Source organism: Anguilla rostrata, chromosome 7 (assembly GCF_018555375.3).
Source record: "Anguilla rostrata isolate EN2019 chromosome 7, ASM1855537v3, whole genome shotgun sequence".
NCBI lineage: Eukaryota > Metazoa > Chordata > Actinopteri > Anguilliformes > Anguillidae > Anguilla > Anguilla rostrata.
In genome coordinates this window covers 31,386,072-31,393,640 of record NC_057939.1, presented here as the reverse complement: position 1 = coordinate 31,393,640, position 7,569 = coordinate 31,386,072, and positions in this window count along the sequence as shown.

Genomic DNA, 7,569 nt, shown 5'->3' with positions numbered 1-7,569 from the left:
AATAACTTTGTATTGATTTGCAGTGACCATTCCTTCTAAGGGGACAAGTAGGCCCAAACCATGCCAGGAAAATGCCTCCTACAGCGTAACAGAGCCACCGGACCCCCTTACTGTAGGGGTCAAGCATTCAGATCTATACTGTTCTCTTGATGTACACCCCACATGAACTTTCCCACTTGTCGAGAATATGGTGAAGGACTCATCTGACCGTATTGACGGAGTGTGGCACAGTGGGTAAGGAACTGGGCTTATAACCGAAAGGTCGCTGGTTCGATTCCCGGGTAAGGACACTGCCGTTGTACCCTTGAGCAAGGTACTTAACCTGCATTGCTTCAGTATATATATCCAGCTATATAAATGGATACAATGTAAAATGCTATGTAAAAAGTTGTGTAAGTCGCTCTGGATAAGAGCGTCTGCTAAATGCCTGTAATGTAATGTAATGTAATATCACTTTCTACCACATCTCTCTAAACCAGTGCCTACGGTTTTTGCACCACTGAACACTCATATGTGCGTATGTCTTTGTAATGAGGGGTTTATGCACTGCAACCCTACTATAATATCACTGTCTATGTAATTGTTGATGGACTGTTCTTGCTGACACAGTCTGATCACGTGCAGCATTGATATTCTGTCACCTGAGGAGTTGCTCTTCTGTTTTTCCTTACATATCGCAATGCACAAGCATCACATTCATTGAATGTGTGGTTTCGACCACAATTTCCAATCCTATTTACTAATGTCTTCCCCATAGATGTAAATGCAGATGTCACTTCAGCCACTGTTCCTATTGCAACACTAGCCAGTTGAGCAGTCTTTGTGACTGAAGCTCCTGCCATCTGTGTCCCAATAATGAACCCTCTTTCAAAGTCATTTAGATCTTTTTCTCTTGCCATCTTGATCCAAAATCAAGGTGAACTGGGCCTGCTCAGAATTTTTATACATGCCACAGAGCATGCTAGGATATGAATTGCTTAATTGTATCATGCAGCACACCTGCATGGAAGCATCTGCATTCATTATGTTTCTTTTCTGATTTATTCAAGTTTTGTCCTTTAATTTGTCACCCATATCCCCTGCACAAAGACCTATAGCCCATTTTCAAGATATATCCAGATATTTGAAACTGGCTAACATAGCTAAAAAGCTAGTCCTGATTGTATTACCTTTTGTGTAGATGTTTTGACAATTTGTTCCAGTTAGTTGCTTCACAGAGGTTGTGTACTACACTACAGACCCTGTAGTGTTCAGCAATTTGCAGGAAGTGGTTCATCGGCTGAATGTTTCCTTCCAAAATTCAGATTACGCCAGATCAGTTGGATGCCTTTTTCACATACTGTCTATAGAAGCTTTGGAGAATTATTTATTAGCTGGCTTGTCTGTCTGCCACATTGCAGCTGTTTTTGGGGTTAGTGGGAGAACAGGTCACAGTTGAATGGCAGAGCATGGCATAAGGTGAGTCTAAGATCTTTGGACAACAAGACCATCGTCTAGTCGGTCAGATCATAGCGCGTATATAGGAACTGGAGAATCAGAAGCTGCAGAAACTAATATGGTGTCCAGTACACCACAGCTCGCGATTTCCCCATAGGCTAAAATGGAGAAACTCCTGCCTTTATCTATTAAACTAAGGGGTTTACAGTCATATTTTTAACCCAGTTATACCCAAATTACTTATAAGAATAATAATTCAATTTGTGGTTTTACTTGACATGATTCAATAAAGTTGGGTGGGTTCGGCAAAAGTGGGACACTTTTTAGTAGATCGTCTATAACATCAAAAAACTGTTCACACACTAGTCATGTTTTGATAAATTCTTTTGATCCTCTGGTATCTCTGATGAACTTTTGTTGAAAAGTGAATTATTAAAAAAATTATAGACCTTCAAACACCGTAAGTACCCTGTTTTTTTACTCAGGTCACATTTTCAGGTAAAGTGGGACAGTTTTGTTGGTAAAGTGGGACATTCATTTTAAATAGGTCTGTGAATTATATATAGTACTTATTAAAAAAATTATATTTGTGTGTGTATAAAATCATTGGAATAATATTGGTTTACAATTGTAAATGTTATTAACGTTAAAATGAATGTCCCACTTTACCAACACAACTGTACCACTTTACCTGAAACTGTGACTAATGTTCTTGTATCTTATTTCAACTTTTGTTTAGTCAGTTAATTCATTGAACTCATTCATCACTGCCATAAAATACAAAAAGCCTATCTGAATAGTTGTAGTCACCGCTATAACATTCAACATGTGTGTGCATGCGTGTGTTTATGCATGTGTATGTGATTCAAATGATAAAAATGTGCTGAATTATTTGTTGATTTACAATTAAAAGATCGTTAGTAATAACAATTTTCATTTCAACCTCTGTTCAGCCAGTTAATTTATTCTGGTTTAGGCTAGTCAACTTGGTAGCCAGGAGGTGGTGATGCCGTCATCAATAGTCCACAAGTGGGCGCTGCTCTTGCGGCGACCAGCAGCAGGTGTTTCTCGTGTTATTTGTCTTTGTTTTAAAAGTTTGTTTCTTAAGTTTCCAAGTGAGTCCAATCCTATCCCTTTTATGTCCTAAAGTTTTTTTGGTTAGTTCAGGATGGATATGTTTTACCTTCTACTTTCGACGATTATTGTGAACTTTGCCTGGAGTTACCAGTTTCCTCAAACAATCAAGTACACATGTGAGTTTCTCCTGGGATTACAATGGAATCCCTAGGCCGTGGATGATCCCATACACTCTTTGTTGGATCAAAACCTTAACCAGGAAATATTTATTGTGTACACGCCTAGGTCGGGAGGGGAAGTCTTCAGAACAGGCAGGGAGACAGAAGAGCGTAAGCGCAGGAAAGAGCTTGCACACCACATAGGGGCGGCATCTCCAGAGGTTGTGGTGTCCAACCGATTCCAGCCCTTGCAGGAATTGGACCTAGCCCTTGACCCTGAGAGTAGGGGGACTGATGAGCCTCAGGGCACACAGATGGCCACAACCTCCAGGAAAAGGGAGTTATTGGGGACCCAATTATTAGAGGGGTAGACAGCATAGTCTGTTCGCGTGACAAGGAGTCTCGCACGGTGTGTTGCCTGCCTGGTGCCCAGGTAGGAGATCTCTTTGAGCGCGTGGACAAGCTCATGGCCAGAGAAGAAAGGGATTCAGTTGTCATGGTCCATGTAGGGCCCAATGACATAGGTAAGGGCAGGTTTGAGGTCCTGCAGGACAAATTTGTGTAATTAGCAGAGGAGATTAGGAGCAAAACCTCCACGGTAGTCTTCTCTGGAATTCTACCTGTACCACGTGCAAGCAGAGGGAAGCAGAACTTTATCTGGAGGTTTAACACGTGGCTACAATCCTTTTGTAGGAAAGAGGGGTACAGGTTTATTGGGCACTGGGATTCCTTTTGGGACAGGAGTGAGCTGTACAAACATGATGGGCTGCACCTGAACCGGAGGGGTACCTTTGCACTGGGCCAGCATATGCTCAGGGTAGCACGGGATTATTTAAACTAGAGAGGGGCAGGGAGGATAGAGAGTGAAATGAGTAGAGAGGCGCAGACTGCCCAGATGGAAGCTGTCAAGGCTACCTATAATAGTGAAAACATTAATAAAGTCTTTTTAAAGCAAAATTTTAGTAGGGGTGACTTGGGACGGCGTTGGGTGAGGGAACAGGAGAGGATGTGTAGAAGCAACTCTAAAATGTTTTTGTTTAAATGCAAATTTTTGGAAATTGAGGCGGATATTAATAGTAACGGCTATGACATAGTAGGGATTACAGAGACATAGCTGGGGGAAGAGGATGGGGATGAATATAATATAGAAGGGTATAAACTTATTAGGAAGGATAGATCCAGTAAGAGAGGTGGGGGTGTGGCTCTATATGTAAAAGATAATTTTAATGTGCAAGAAATTCCAGAAATTGACCAGCTCATGCCTAGTGAGGATATTTGGATTAAGCTCATAGGGGAACATGAGAAGGGGCTTAACATAGGAGTGTGTTACCGACCGCCAGCTTCAGACAGTAGTGTGAATACAATGCTCTTTGAAAATATAAAACAAGCTTGCAGAGGAGGTGAGACTATTATCATGGGCGACTTCAATTACCCCAGTATTAATTGGGAATTGGTGACAGGACAAGGGAAAAGGGAGGAGGAATTTCTTGATGTTATAAATGACTATTTTTAGCACAGTATGTCAGACAGCCTACAAGAGGGAATTCAATTCTAGATTTGGTGTTATTAATGACTCTGACAGAATTTAAAGTATACAGGTAATGGAACCACTTGGGATAAGTGATCATTCCAAAGTCTGGTTTGATGTATTTTGGCAAACTAAGAGGGCACCATCTAACTCCAGGATTTCAAATTTTTGGCGTGTCAACTTTAAAAAGATGCGATCAGAATTAAGTAAGGTAGACTGGGTGCAACTTCTTGATTGCAGGACTGTGAATGAAAAGTGGGGCAGGTTCAAAAGGGTTATACTTGATGCACGGTGTAAATTCATTCCAAAGGTGCGGAAAAGTAAGTTGAAAAAGCAGTCCCCACAGTGGATGAATAAAGCTATACGGAAGATACTGAATATTGTAGTATGCGTGCTAAGGTTAAAAAAGAACTAAGGGTAGCAAAAAGGCTCTATGAAAGGCAAATTGCAGAAGATGCTAAAAGTAATCCTAACGATGCATGTCCACTGCAGCGTCGCGTGTCGACGTGTCGCTTCAGATCGCCTTGGCTGCTTGGGGGCGTGTCAAAAAAAATATGTGGTGGGTGCTGGTGGGTGTTACAAAGTCCTGCTGAAAATGTGTTCCCGTTCATGCTACGTGTATAAATATAGGAGCATCACAATATACTTTGTCTAATAAGCTTGCAAAGGAGTGGAATAACCAGAATAAAATTAACATTACCCTCCAAGTATAACTGACTTAATTTTTTTAAATTAAGTTTTTGGGTGAGGGCTAGCGGAGTTAGTGCCAAGCTAACAAGCTAGCTATCTATCGTTTATCGGATAATTCGCCGGCGATTTTAAATCCAGATAACATCACAATATATTGCAAACCCGCCATGGACCGCAACAACAAGCTAGTAATAGCTGCTCTCTACCTCGTATAACACTGGGAATGCAGCTACAGAAATTATCAGTTTTTCCTCCATCCTCAAAATGTGCGGAGCTTTTTATACCAAACAAGATTTTGGCTAGCCGGCTGAAGAAACAGCAGCACAGCCTTCACCTGCTGGGCTCAATGGAGTGCGCTTGACGGATTCATTTGCATAAAGTTGAGCTCTGCTCAACCTTTTCGTCGCGCTGCTACCCGTCGCTTCAGCGCACCGCTACCAGAATGCATTGCGGGGCAGATTGACAGTTGTCCCATAGGAAATTAATGGGAGGCGTCAAATCGCGCTGCTTTCGACGCTGCAGTGGACATGCACCGTAAGTGTTTCTTTCAATACTGTAGTAGGAAAAGGAAAGTTAAAGGGGAGGTTAAGGGCAATAAAAATAATGATGGAGCACTGCTTTGTAAGAATAAGGATATTGCTGATGCCCTAAAATGGCTACATTGTTGAGTTTCACCAGAGAAGAGGTTACTAATAGGCTGGAAGGCATATTGAATACTCAGAATGTCTTGGCAGATATTGACATAGGGGATGTAGAAGTATTAGATAAATTATATAAACTAAAGACAAATAAAGCAGCAGGCCCTGATGGCTTATACCCAAGGGTACTAAAGGAGTTAAGTGAGAACATTTTTAAACCACTGGCAAGCATTGTTAGACAGTCTTCAGAAACTGGAGAAACACCGAATGACTGAAAACAGGGTATTGTAATACCAATATATAAGAAAGGGGACCGTACTGATCCAGGAAACTACAGGCCTGTCAGTTTAACTTGCATCACATGTAAAATACTTGAATTAGAGACAAACTAGAATTATTTCTTGAAAATAAGAACATCCTAAGGGATAGCCAAGATGGTTTTTGCAAGGGAAGGTCATGCCTGACAAACCTTTTGACATTCTTTGAGGAAGCTACCAAGTGTCTGGATGGGAGCAGGGCTTATTAGATTTCCAAAGAGCATTTGATAAGATACCACATGACAAACTCATTATAAAAAAAGGACAGTCGGAATTACAGGAGGCATTTCAGAGTGGGTTCAGAAATGATTACGGGATAGAACACAAAGGGCAGTAGTAGGAGGGATCTTATCTGAGCAGGGTATTGTGGGAAGTGGAGTTCCACAGGGATCGGTGCTGGGTCCACTGCTCTTCCTCATTTACACAAATGACCTTGACACGGACATTGAAAGTACACTAGTTAAATTTGCAGATGATACAAAACCGGGAGGTTTAGCCAACAGCTAAATCTACTGAAGTAATCCAAGAAGATTTGTCCAGAAGTGGGCAGAAACCTGGCAAATGAAATTCAATATAACTAAATGTAAAGTTCTACGTGTGGAGAATAAAAACATAGGGCAGGATTACATTATGGGTGGTACAAAATTAGAATGCACATGTAAAAAAAGACTTCGGAGTAATAGTTGATCAAAGCCTATCAGGGTCTGGCCAATGTGCTGTAGCAGTAAAAAAAAAAAGCCAACAGGATGCTGGGATACATAGCCAGGAGTATTGAGTATAAATCTAAGGAGATCATACTCACCCTATACAATACCCTTGTCAGACCACACTTAGAGTATTGTGTGCAGTTCTGGGGACCATACTACAAGAAAGATATAGAGGCACTGGAAAAGGTCCAAAGATGGGCAACCAGATTGATTCTGGTTATAAAAGATAAGTGTTATGAGGAAAAGCTTGAGATGCTTGGACTTTTCAAGCTTAGTAAAAGGAGACTTTGGGGAGATTTGATTGAGGCTTTTACATTTATTAAAGGGATTAACAAAGTGAACTACAGGAAATTATTCAAGTTGGGTTCGGTTAGCAAAATGAGGGGGCATAAATGGAAACTGGCAAAGGGTAAATTTCACACAGACATTAGGAAATATTTTTTCACACAGAGAGTGGTCAATGTATGGAATAGCTTGCCTGGACATGTAGTGGTGGCAGAAACACTGGGGGTATTCAAGGTCCGGCTTGATACAGTGTTAGATACTATCTAGCCTTTAGGTAAACTAAGCATTAAGTACAGTTTAGTGGTAGGAATAGACAAGCAGTGTTGGGCTGAATGGCCTGTTCTCGTCTTATGTTATGTTATGTTATGTTATGTTATTGGGACCGATAATAACTTTGGAAAGTCTTCTTATGTCAGGAAACGAGGAAAGAAAGGCGGCGTGCGTGAATGCATCAGGAAGCAGCAGCTAAAAAATTGCATTCCTCTGCCTTCTATAATCCTGGCAAATGTTCCATCCTTGAGGAACAAGATAGACGAGCTACAAGGAAATGTCAACCATTTACCCGATTATAGGGATGCCTGTCTTATGGCATTCACTGAGACTTGGCTCACTGACTTGGACACGGATTCGACTTTGGATCCGGCTCCTCTCCGGCTGGATCGGGACATTGAGGTGACACAGAAATCACTGGGGCGGGGGGGGGGGGGTATGTTTGTACATCAACCACAGATG